This window comes from Stegostoma tigrinum, chromosome 47, assembly GCF_030684315.1.
Source record: "Stegostoma tigrinum isolate sSteTig4 chromosome 47, sSteTig4.hap1, whole genome shotgun sequence".
Lineage (NCBI taxonomy): Eukaryota > Metazoa > Chordata > Chondrichthyes > Orectolobiformes > Stegostomatidae > Stegostoma > Stegostoma tigrinum.
Genome location: NC_081400.1, coordinates 4,734,943 through 4,747,908, shown reverse-complemented (window position 1 = coordinate 4,747,908; position 12,966 = coordinate 4,734,943).

Below are 12,966 nucleotides of genomic sequence, written 5' to 3'. Positions count from 1 at the left end.
CTGCAGGATGTATCAGACAGAAGGCAGAACTCCCTATGCCTTGCTCACAGGATGTGGGTAACACTGTTGAAGCTGTGTCTGAGGCTGGTAGGAAGGCAGCATTGCAATTTCCACTGACTGAATGCCTCAACAACATCGAATGGGATGGAAACGGTACAATAAATGTCGCAGTTCCAGCTTTTTCTTATCGCAGGCTCTCCCATCCTGTGAAATTTACCAGGAGGTGATGCTCGGTTTTGTTAGTTCAGGTTCAAACCTGCCACCACTACACATCTCGAAGAACAAGGGCAGCAGATATATTGGAGCACCTTCCCCAGCAAGCCACTCGCCAGCCTGACTTGAGAATGTATTGCCGTTCCTTCACTGTGACTGGGTCAGTATCCTGGAACTTGCTGGCAGCAACTCTCTGTGGGTTTACCTAAAGTCCATGGATTGCAGCAGCTCACCACCACCATCTCGGGCAATTAGGGATGGGCAGCAGCCCACGAGTGAATAGGAGAAAAGTCACAACTTGATGTTTGTATGTGTTGGATCAGTTATTTGGTGACTTGAGCCTGCTGTCGCATTTGCTCAAGGTCATGGTAGATCCGCTTGTGGCCTCGACCCCACTTTTCTGTCTGACCCTTTGTCAATCAGAAGTCTCTCTAACTCAACCTTCGTTATATTTGGTGACCCAGCCTCCTCCTCGCTTTAGAGTGTAGCTTCTGTCAAGCTGTTTGAGGGACGATGGGCTGAATGGCTTTTGGTGCTGGGTAGTTGTACATTGGCTGGTATCGCCTAACAGCAGAATGGTTCACAGCTGACATGTGTGGACTCTGAACTGGGCTCGAGCCGGCTGGATGTTTGATTGTTCTTGTATTTCCATGCATTGATCGATCAGTTGGAGGCAATGTGATCAGGCCGTTCATCAGAGATGGAATATCTGGTTGAGGAAACAAGGTGCTCTTGAGTGAAGGCAATAAGAGCAAGGTGCAGGAAATTGACGTACTTCAAGGGCACTAATCTAAAAGCCAACTATAGTTCAGACAACGTAAGAGGAAGCTGCTCACTTAGTGTCTTCTCTCCCTATAACCTTGCACATTCTTTCTTTTCACATATCCCAGCTCTTTCTAAAGCTACCTCTTCCATAGCCCTGAGCAGCATATTACAGAACCTGACCATTCGCTGTGTGAAAACATGTGAAACAGAAGCAGGAGTTGGCCATTTGGCCCCTTCAGGGTGATGGTGGATCCACATTACTGCCTAACTCCCTCAAGAATCTTTCTGTCTCCGCTTTAAAAAAATTCAAGCCATTTCTTCTTGAAATGGCAGTGGAAGCAAAGTCCCAAACACACTCTGAAGGAAAACATTTCTTCTGTGTCTTTGATGGGAAGCCCCTTATTTTTAAACGGTGAGCCGCAGTTCTAGGTTCTCCCGCGAGAGGAAGCCTCCTTTACCCACCCGCTCAGTCAGGTCCCGTCAGGATCTTGGCATCCTCCAGTCAAGTCCCTTATCACTCTTCCAAACTCCCATGGATACTGTCTCACCTGTCCTCAGAAACTGCCCCTTCCAGGTTTTAGTCTGGTCAGCAAAAGCAGCAGGTCTGGCAGCACCTATGGAGAGAAAGCAGAGTTATCATTTCGGGAATGTTGTCTGTTCTTCAAAACATTCTGAAGAACTGGACCTGAAATGCTAACTCTGCTTTCTCTCCACAGGTGAAGACCCACCCACCCTTGCTGACACTGTTATGGTGTGACATGGGCAGGAGGCTACAGAAGGGCATCATTGTATCAGGAGGGTTTTGGCAGGAAGGGCAGGATTTGCAAGCGAGGACAATCATTTTTTTGAGGTGGGTAGCAGACGGAATTGGTGCGGTTCTGAGCCCCAGCCTACTTGGGAAAGGTGCGTTGCTGTTGTGTCCAACAGGAAACTCTCTGAGCCGCACCGTTGGCAGGCCCTCGTGGTGGCTCGCTGCGTTTGGGATGGTCCGTACCATGTGTTTCCCTTCCTTTTTCAGGACGTTTAACCCCGCGGATTACACGGACCCGGCCAGCACGGACGAGTACTACGGGAACCCCAACCCGACGTGGAACAGTGCCAGCAGCTTCGAGCCGGATGACGGGACAAGTAAGTGGCTTTGCTCTTGTTCAGCTCGAGTCGTTCGGGGGAAGCGGGCGACTCTGTGCTGAAGCAGGACCCCCTACACTTGCCTTTTCCCTTCCACATATAAGCAATCAGAGACCACAAATTCAACCTGCTGTTTTGCTCTGGGGTCTTCATGCTGAACCTGAAAGAGCGGCCTTGATCCCCTCCCTGGGGGCAAGAGTGAAAATGATCATCCGACTCAGTCCCCTGTTTTGGCTTCTGCTCCCATCAACCGCCGCCCCCACCACCCCCATTTAACTGAGAATTCTAGCTAACTGCTCCTTGAAAACATTGTTTTGGCCATGTCTGCTTTCTGGGGCAGAGAACTCCATGTGCTCCTCATGCACAGAAACAATTTTAAAAAAAAGTGCGGGAGTAGGCGATTCAGCCCTTCAAGCTTGCACCACCATTCAGTATGACCAGGGACGATCGTGCATTTTTCAGTCTCCCACACCCACTTTCTCTCCATACCCCTTGATCCCTTTAGCTGCAATGGCCACGTCCAGCTCCCTCCTGAGTATGTCTAATAAATTCGCCCCATCAGCTTTCTGCAGGAGAGAATTCCGCAGGCCCCTTACTGTGCATCTGTAGACCTGAGACTCCCCAGCCATTAGGAGTATCCTTCCTCCATTTATCCTGTCTGATTCTGCTAGAACTCCTTCTGTAGGAAGGCATGAAGTATCTTTAGACCAGCTGTTAGAGCTTGCCCTTCAGAGGGGGTCAGGTGCCGTAGAGTGAACTTCTCCCAACTCCTTCTGGAGCATAGCCAAGCCATAGAGTTGAACAGCACAGAAACAGACCCGTCGGTCCAACTCATCCACGCTGACCAGATATCCTAAATTAATCTAGTCCCATTTGCCAGCATTTGGCCTAAATCCCTCTAAACCCTTCCTATTCTTGTACTCATCCAGGTACCTTTTTAAATCTTATAATTGTACCCACCTCCACCATTTCCTCCGGCAGCTCATTCCATATACGTACAATCCCCTGCATGGAAGAAGTTGCCCCCTCTTTTCCTTTACGCGTTAAACTTATGCCCTTGGGTTTTGGACTCCCCTACCCTGGGACAAAGACCTCGTCTAGTCACCCTATCCATGTGCCATATAATTTCATAAACCTCTAAGATCACCCCTCAGCCTCCAACTCTCCAGGGAAAATAGCCCGAGCCTATTTGGCCTCTCCCCACAGCTCAAACCCTCCAAACCTGGCAACGTCCTGGTAAATCTTATCTGCACCCTTTCAAGTTTTGTGACATCTTTCTCATAGATTGGGGCAGATTTAGGGGAATTAGAAGGGTTCACTCCTTTAGTTTTAAAATTGGATGTGTGGTTAAAATTTGAATTGAGATCGGCCAGCAAACTTCTAACAGGGATGGACTGCTCAAATAATTAGGCAATGTGGTGTCTTTCATACTGGGCTAATGTGAGGGGGAGCCAAATGGAGCTCACCATTGAGTAATTCACCCGCGGCCTGCCATGCTCTCCATTTTTATACTGGGGTGTAAAACTTCCATTTTTTTTCTCTCCCTGCCCCTGGTTTTAGCTGACAGATCAGATCCCTTTGTCAAATTGGCAGCAGATCCTTCCCAGAGGGCATTGTCATGAGTCTGTGGCTTAGAGTCAACATCAGTTGTCTCCACTTTCCCATCCAGTCCGTTTCCCTGCCCAGAAAGCAGCTGCCACACTGCCCCCACCCCCAACATAAGGACAGAAACATACTGAGGGCGCCCTGTTAAATTCACAGTCCTGTGTCGCCCCCATCCTCAGTCAACTCTGGGGCCATGCACGTGAGCATTGAAGGGAGCACGCGTCTAACACTGACACGCTGTGTCAGCTTCCGCCAGGGAGAACCCTGTGGGTTTTCAGAGCAAGCCGTATGGGGGAGTGACAGGTACCCTGACTCCTGCCGCTTCCAGTCGATGAGAAAGTTGACTACTGGTGCAGCATCGTCGCTGAATGTTTCTGCTGTTGGCAATCGCTGCGGGTTGGTTGCGGGCATTGGGTGGGAGCGAGGGGATGGACGCAAGGTATCATCCCTGCCTCCTCCTCCTCCTCGAGAAAAAGCAAACAAACTAACCCTGAGTTACATGAATTGTCTCTCTTTCTTTTTTGTTTCTTTTTGTTTCTCATTTCCAGGGCTTCAATTCAGTGGGGGCGACGGGGCTAATGGCCCCAGAAAGTTTGAAACTGTACCTGGTATGCTTAACCCTTTGACCACCGCGGATGCCCCTTTCATGCGTCCCATCTTCTTGCTTTTAATTTGCTTTGTCCTAATCTACCTTTTGTCTTTTGAGTTTGTTTTCTAGACCATTTTTTTGTTTATTTTGAGGGGAATTTTTGTTTTGAAAGAAAAAAAATACCCCTTTTCAAAAAAAATTACTGCAAAATAAAACTTGAGCTCTGTGTAACTTGACAGAAAAGTTTTCACCGTTGAGAATCGCTGTCTGAGTAGCATGGGGTCGAGTCAAATTGGAAGGTGGTGTTAAGGGTTAATCCAGGTGCACTCAATGCCCATCCCCAGATATCTCTTAATATGGTTAATGTGGAATAATTACTGTGCTGTAGTGCGGTGCATGGAGACTCACATTGCGGAATAACACACTGAATCATTTGGCTTGGGGTGTGTGTGTGCGTTCCAGGAGGCTGTGATACAATCAGAGAGGGCTTCCCCCACACACTTGGTGGTTTTCATATCCTTCACCGTTAAGCCCTATGATGGTGTCACAGTTGCCCTGTATGCTTGCTTTCTCTGTGTGTGCCTCTCTCTGTCCCTCTCTCCCTCTCTCCTTCCCTCTCTCCTTCCCTCTCTCCTTCCCTCTCTCCTTCCCTCTCTCCTTCCCTCCCTCCTTCCCTCCCTCCTTCCCTCCCTCCTTCCCTCCCTCCTTCCCTCCCTCCTTCCCTCCCTCCTTCCCTCCCTCCTTCCCTCCCTCCTTCCCTCCCTCCTTCCCTCCCTCCTTCCCTCCCTCCTTCCCTCCCTCTTTCCCTCCCTCCCTCCCTCCCTCCTTCCCTCCCTCCTTCCCTCCCTCCTTCCCTCCCTCCTTCCCTCCCTCCTTCCCTCCCTCCTTCCCTCCCTCCTTCCCTCCCTCCTTCCCTCCCTCCCTCCCTCCCTCCCTCCCTCCCTCCCTCCCTCCCTCTCTCCCTCTCTGTGTGTCTGTCTCTCTGTGTCTCTCTCACTTTCTGTCTGTCTCTGTCTGTCTCTCTCTGTCTGTCTCTCTCTCTGTCTGTCTCTCTCTCTGTCTGTCTCTCTCTCTGTCTGTCTCTCTCTCTGTCTGTCTCTCTCTGTGTCTGTCTCTCTCTGTGTCTGTCTCCCCCCTCCTCTTCCCTTGTCTGTTCTAATTCAATGTATACAAGACAGTGATGGGGTTTGAACAGTCAGAACCGTCAATCGTCTGTTCGAGTAGCTCGTTCTTTTAGTTTTTGCTCTGTTGGAAGGTGGGGATGTCGCTCGCTCAGCAATTTGTGCCTGCATGCACGCGCACAAAATCTGGGGACCTGGGTTCAAAGACAGTGAGATGCGAACTCCATGACGCCTGGAATTGGCCTGGCGCACAACCCCATCCGGTTCCCTCTGTGACGGCTGCCGCCTCTTCCCTGTGCCTGGCTCGACGCCTGGGAGATGACGAACCCGGGGCACCCTGTATTAGCTGGTGACTTTTTTTAGCGATGGATTCTCACTGTCTTGTATATATTGCAGGGTTGACACTCTGAATGCAGATAGTGTGCTGGTGTAGAAAACTGCAGTTAGGCTTGTGTTTGTTCCCGCTCTCTCCCTCCCTCCTTCCTTTTTTCCACCCCTCACCTCACCTTTCCCTGCTCTTATTGTAAAAATTGGGTTTTGGTAAGACGGTGACTGGCAACATCTTCCGGTATCACACTAGCTTCTCCTCCAGGTCCAATGGTGTAGATATTTCCTGCCCACATTTTGTTTTGTTGGATTTACCCGGAATGCATCTCTGTGAACAGTTCAGTTTGGGGTCCTTGAAGACCATGAGACTGTGAAGGACAGGCACATAGAGCTTTCTTCTCGAAAGCACATGACCCCACCCCAAACATGAATTGCCCTCTCTCCTCTGTGGTAACAGCTTGACTGCACAAGTGCTTAGCCGCTGCTGCATTGGGAGGTGCGAGAAGACCAGATGGTGAGGAATCTAGAGCCCACTTGCCTTGTAATCTCTACTTGTCGCAGAATCCAGAGTGCACACACCATAGAGTTCTGGGGGGGCAGGCCCATCGGAATTGTTTTACACTCCAAGAGAAAATTACTGTCAGAACGCTGAGGTTCTGTCTCAAAATGAAGGCTGTAGCACTCCATCTTGGGAGCTCCCAGTGCTTCATGATGCAAGATAAAAGGCACACCACCTCTAGTCAAGCACCACGTGTTACAACAGTGTGGAAACTTGCTCCCTGCTCCAACTGTCTCTTTCCCCACTCCCGCCTCCACAGTTCTTTTGTCAGTTTTTATTTTCAAATAAAAAGAATTGGCCTTTCAGCACTGGGTGCATTCAACATCATCCCTCACAGGATTGAGAGCAGGCCCCGAATTCAAATCCCTGATGCCTATGTCCCGCGATAAATGCTTTCGGGGCTTTCTGCACTCTGGCTGTGGATCCCGACACGGATTTCTGCAGATGTTGCATTCTTTCCCCCAAAAGTTACTGACGGTGTTCAAAACTTCTTTTTTTTCGATTGTAGGCGCTTGGCGGACTGTGACGGAGGAGTGGGGGACAGACGACTGGAGTGAAGATGTAGGTATTTAACATGTGCTGTGAATTGGCTGTTGTGATGTGCCTTTTGTTTTTACCAAAAAAAGGTGTTGCCTCTTGCAGGTTTAAACGTGGGGCAGTGTAAAAGTCGCTGAAACAGAGCTTTCTCCCTCTCAACTACAAAGCGTTGCCCTCTTAAAGCTGCTGGATTCTTCAGGCACTTTTTTGCTCATGGCATATAGCAAGTGTGGGGTCAGGTCCGTGGGAGCTCATGTCTCTGCTTCAACCCGAAGACCGGGGTGGGATTTGTAGGTTGGGCAAACTGATGTTCCATCCCCCCACCCCACTCACCCACCCTCGCTATTGCCCACTGCATCTTTCCTCCCCGGCCCGAGGGAGGGAGGCAGGATTGATGCTAAGGTTGGGCTGTGCGCTGCTGAATTTACGGATCTGTTATCGATGCCTGCGACTGACCTTGCGAGGGGCAGTGGTGGGAGCTGAATCCATAAAACCCTCCCACCCCTAACCCCACCGTTTATTCACGTTTCTTTTTCAGCCCCCCACCCCGAATCCCATCCATTTTAAAAAAAACTACCACCATCACACTAAGCAGAACTCCTTATGCCCACAAGGCAGTGACCTTTTATACTTGCTTGCCAGTGACAACCACTTCCGAAGCCACGCCCAGGCCCAGGCTGCCTCGAGCGTTTGCCTTGGCTTCTGCTGGGACGGAATTTGGTTTCCTAGGCGACTCTCCCGGGGTTGCGGGGTTGCCCAGCGTGGTCTCCCAGCGATGGTTTGCTACTTTGCCCAGTCACTGCAGCGCGATAGGGTGCTGGGCGACGCCAGGACGGCCAGCGTTAGGATGTTAGCAGGTTTGGTTCCGACCTCGGTTCAGTGCGCTCCCGCAGATCTGGTTTTGTCCGGGCCGCCTTTGTTTGTATGGTTGCGTTTCTCAGTTTACTTTCTTTTCTGTTTGTTTATTGCTTTATTTTTTAACTTTTTTCGACTTACCCGATAGGCATTGTAATGGAGGGACCATTGAGCGGCCTCTTGTCACCAGCTGATGTCAGGAGGGTCCCTGTTGCTGGCTGAAACGATTCGGAAACCGGGGGTTCTCTCTCCAGTAGCTTTTTCTTTCGTTGTCTCTTTTTTGAGTTTCGGTGTGGCTGCGGAAATCTCTCTTCTGTTATTTTTATTTTCTGTGAAGCCACGAAACAATTTTGTGTGTGTACACTCTCCTGATGTAAAGAGCCCACCTGTGTTGATATCTCAAGTTTCCCCTGTATTTCAGCCAGCACCAGGTACCACCTTCCTGAATCCTGATGACAAAAGGAACCCTCCAAAAGCAGTTAATGGCTGCTATCAGGTAAGAGCAACTTCGCATCTCTCGCTGTCTGTCTGTCTCTCTCTCTCGCTGTCTCTCTCTCTCGCTGTCTCTCTCTCTCGCTGTCTCTCTCTCTCTCGCTGTCTCTCTCTCTCTCGCTGTCTCTCTCTCTCTCGCTGTCTCTCTCTCTCGCTGTCTCTCTCTCTCTCGCTGTCTCTCTCTCTCGCTGTCTCTCTCTCTCTCGCTGTCTCTCTCTCGCTGTCTCTCTCTCTCTCGCTGTCTCTCTCTCTCTCGCTGTCTCTCTCTCTCGCTGTCTCTCTCTCTCGCTGTCTCTCTCTCTCGCTGTCTCTCTCTCTCGCTGTCTCTCTCTCTCGCTGTCTCTCTCTCTCGCTGTCTCTCTCTCTCGCTGTCTCTCTCTCTCGCTGTCTCTCTCTCTCGCTGTCTCTCTCTCTCGCTGTCTCTCTCTCTCGCTGTCTCTCTCTCTCGCTGTCTCTCTCTCTCTCGCTGTCTCTCTCTCTCGCTGTCTCTCTCTCTCGCTGTCTCTCTCTCTCGCTGTCTCTCTCTCTCGCTGTCTCTCTCTCTCGCTGTCTCTCTCTCTCGCTGTCTCTCTCTCTCGCTGTCTCTCTCTCTCGCTGTCTCTCTCTCTCGCTGTCTCTCTCTCTCTCTCGCTGTCTCTCTCTCTCTCTCGCTGTCTCTCTCTCTCTCTCGCTGTCTCTCTCTCTCTCTCGCTGTCTCTCTCTCTCTCTCTCGCTGTCTCTCTCTCTCTCTCGCTGTCTCTCTCTCTCTCTCTCGCTGTCTCTCTCTCTCTCTCTCGCTGTCTCTCTCTCTCTCTCGCTGTCTCTCTCTCTCTCTCTCGCTGTCTCTCTCTCTCTCGCTGTCTCTCTCTCTCTCGCTGTCTCTCTCTCTCTCGCTGTCTCTCTCTCTCGCTGTCTCTCTCTCTCGCTGTCTCTCTCTCTCGCTGTCTCTCTCTCTCGCTGTCTCTCTCTCTCGCTGTCTCTCTCTCTCGCTGTCTCGCTCTCTCGCTGTCTCGCTCTCTCGCTGTCTCGCTCTCTCGCTGTCTCGCTCTCTCGCTGTCTCGCTGTCTCGCTCTCTCGCTGTCTCGCTCTCTCGCTGTCTCGCTCTCTCGCTGTCTCGCTCTCTCGCTGTCTCGCTCTCTCGCTGTCTCGCTGTCTCGCTCTCTCGCTGTCTCGCTCTCTCGCTGTCTCTCGCTGTCTCTCGCTGTCTCTCGCTGTCTCTCGCTGTCTCTCGCTGTCTCTCGCTGTCTCTCGCTGTCTCTCGCTGTCTCTCGCTGTCTCTCGCTGTCTCTCGCTGTCTCTCGCTGTCTCTCGCTGTCTCTCGCTGTCTCTCGCTGTCTCTCGCTGTCTCTCGCTGTCTCTCGCTGTCTCTCGCTGTCTCTCGCTGTCTCTCGCTGTCTCTCGCTGTCTCTCGCTGGCTCTCGCTGTCTCTCGCTGGCTCTCGCTGTCTCTCGCTGTCTCTCGCTGGCTCTCGCTGTCTCTCGCTGTCTCTCGCTGTCTCTCGCTGTCTCTCGCTGTCTCTCGCTGTCTCTCGCTGTCTCTCGCTGTCTCTCGCTGTCTCTCGCTGTCTCTCGCTGTCTCTCGCTGTCTCTCGCTGGCTCTCGCTGGCTCTCGCTGGCTCTCGCTGGCTCTCGCTGGCTCTCGCTGGCTCTCGCTGGCTCTCGCTGTCTCTCGCTGTCTCTCGCTGTCTCTCGCTGTCTCTCGCTGTCTCTCGCTGTCTCTCGCTGTCTCTCGCTGTCTCTCGCTGTCTCTCGCTGTCTCTCGCTGTCTCTCGCTGTCTCTCGCTGGCTCTCGCTGGCTCTCGCTGGCTCTCGCTGGCTCTCGCTGTCTCTCGCTGGCTCTCGCTGGCTCTCGCTGGCTCTCGCTGGCTCTCGCTGGCTCTCGCTGGCTCTCGCTGTCTCTCGCTGTCTCTCGCTGTCTCTCGCTGTCTCTCGCTGTCTCTCGCTGTCTCTCGCTGTCTCTCGCTGTCTCTCTCTGGCTCTCTGGCTCTCTGGCTCTCTGGCTCTCTGGCTCTCTGGCTCTCTGGCTCTCTGGCTCTCTGGCTCTCTGGCTCTCTCGCTCTCTCGCTCTCTGTCTCTCTCTCGCTCTCTGTCTCTCTCTCTCTCGCTCTCGTTCGTGCGCACCCTCTCGCTATGAACAAGAGTAGGCCATTCAGCCACTTGTACATGCTCCTCTATTTGATGTGATCGTGGGTGATGTCACCTTGGCCTCAACTCCACTTCCCTTCCTTCCATAAGCCTTTGACCAGTTGATCATTAAAAATCCGTCAGTTGGCCGAGTTCCTCTGATTCACAACCGTTTCCCCTCAGCTCTGCTTTAAATCTGCTAAGACCCTACCCTTTATTTCTAGATTGCCCCATGGCTACCTTGTCAATCCCTTCTCAACAAGGCCTAAACTCCCTATTAGTCAAGCTCTTCACCTCGTCAATGTAGTGAATCCACTGTCTGTCTGTCTGTCTGTCTCACTGTCAGTGCCTCAACTGATGGTGGGCCCTCAGCGCAAGCTTGTATTTATGCAGCTCCTTTGGGGAAGGAGACCTGCCGTCATTTCCTGGTCTGGTCTAGTTTACATAAGACTCCCTGACACGGCCGTGATGCGGTTGACTCTTAACTGCCCTTGGCAGTGTGCTTGACAAGTGCTCAGTTCATGGGGTAATAAAGGCAGACAGCTGGCCCTGCTAGCGACAGCGACATCCTTGAACCTTTCTTAAAGACCCACGACTGAAGACCACCCCTGGATAGATGGAGGCAGCAGGGAAGACAACCGCCAGCAAAGTGACCTGGCCACGAGGTTCAGGGATCTTTGGGTAGATGCTGCTGCAGACTTCTGGGGAGATTGTTTTTCATGAAGCTAAGCCAGGTTTTCAACTGATGGGGAGCCCACAGCAATGTGGAGATGGGTAGGGAAACAGCAGTCAAGGCCCCGACCAGATCAGCCATGATTGTACTGAATCACATAGCAGGCTTGAGGAGCAGAATGGCCTACTTCTCTCAATTCACATTTTCGCTGATAAGTTTCAGGGAATACCTCCCACTTGCCCTTGGATGATGGGGGCAGCTCCGAAAAACACTTGAGAAGCTTGATACCGTTCAGGGGCATAGCAGCCCCCCCCCCCCCCGCCACTCCTGTGGATTGGCTCAACATCCACAAGCACCTCCCTCTCACTGACACTCAGTTGCAGCAGTGTGTACCGCCTTCAACTCCCCAAGGCTCCTTAGCACTTTGCAAACCCATGACCATCTCAAAGGATGAGGGCTGAGGATACCCGGCTGCAGGTATCCCCTCCACTTCCAAACACAGACACATCGCGCATGGACACTGCTGTGCCGTCAGGGTGAAAGTCCCGGAACTCCATTCTGCAGGGGTGGGGGTTAGTGACTCCCTGCACCCCACACATTGCAGGAGGTGAAGACATTGGTTCACTCCCTACCTTTACGCGGGGGTGGGGGTGAGGGGGTGGGGCGATGAAAGATGGGGAAAGAAGTCAACAGCCCCCACAACCCCTAACAATATCCATTTGTTTCTCAAAGGGAATCCGGGGATGGAGGGGCGCAGTTCTGTGTAGCCTGTTAGTGCTGCTGATTTTCGGTCTCGGTGATGAGAGATTCTCCGCGATTGTGAAAGATGCACTCATTCATGTCCCACCCAGTTATTATCGAGTGCCTGCCCCCCCCCGCCCCGTTGCGTGCTCTCACGTTTGCTGGTGCGACTGAAACCGGTGGAAGGAGTGACCATGTGCGCGCAGTCCTTTTTCTATATGTTAACGCGTGTCTTGCAAGCCCCAGTCAAGCCCTGGGTGCTGACTTCCCTGGTCCCTCTGGCCGTGACGCCAGGAGGATCTGTGGCAGCGGGCTCGCGCTCTCTCTCTCTCGCGCTCTCTCTCTCTCTCTCGCGCGCGCTCTCGCTCTCTCGCGCTCTCGCTCTCTCGCGCTCTCGCTCTCGCGCGCTCTCGCTCTCTCGCGCTCTCTCGCGCTCTCTCGCGCTCTCTCGCGCTCTCTCGCGCTCTCTCGCGCTCTCTCGCGCTCTCTCGCGCTCTCTCGCTCTCGCTCTTCGCCCCACCCGCTCACCCTCCCACCGCAAACTCTTGCTCCCTTAATGACCGACCTTGCCTTTTCCTCCCTGCAGCTGTCTGAGACGAAGATTTTCACCGCCTCCAATGTCGGCCCTCTGCCTTCAGGGAGCGAGACCCTGACAATCACAGCGGGGCAGAGGTAACACAGTGCGTTCCCGTGGCAAGGTCGCATCACCCCCTTGGTATGGACATCGGGCCGATTTCCCCCCACCACCCCTAAACGTGGGGAGACCCAGAGAGTGACACACAGGCAGGGATACAGATGCGTGCACACTGACAAATGGATGGGCAGGCACAGATGCAGATGAGACCCACCCCACCCCACAAGCACACAAATTGCTGCCAGGGTGTAGCTGTTTTTGGGTGATGGGTGTAGGGATTGTGGGCATCCATCGTTCCATTCTTGGGTAGAGATGACGGAAGATAGCTTCACGGCGAAAGGAGTGCGCCGTAGGATGTCTCAAAAGGCCAGCACAAGTGAAATAGACCCGAGTGGCTTTCCACTGTCCTGTGATTCTCTTGAACGAGAGCGTTCTATCTGTCCTGCTCTGAATTCCTATGAAGCTGGTCCCTCTTTACACCTTTGACCAGTAGCAGGAATATCAGCCTTGTCATGAGTATGGGGAGGTATTTCTTCACATGGTCCTGTTTTAGTTTGGACAGTTGCATCACCCTGCAGGACATTGCCCGTTCCCTTCACATCTCCGTGTGGCTGAGATGTTTTAA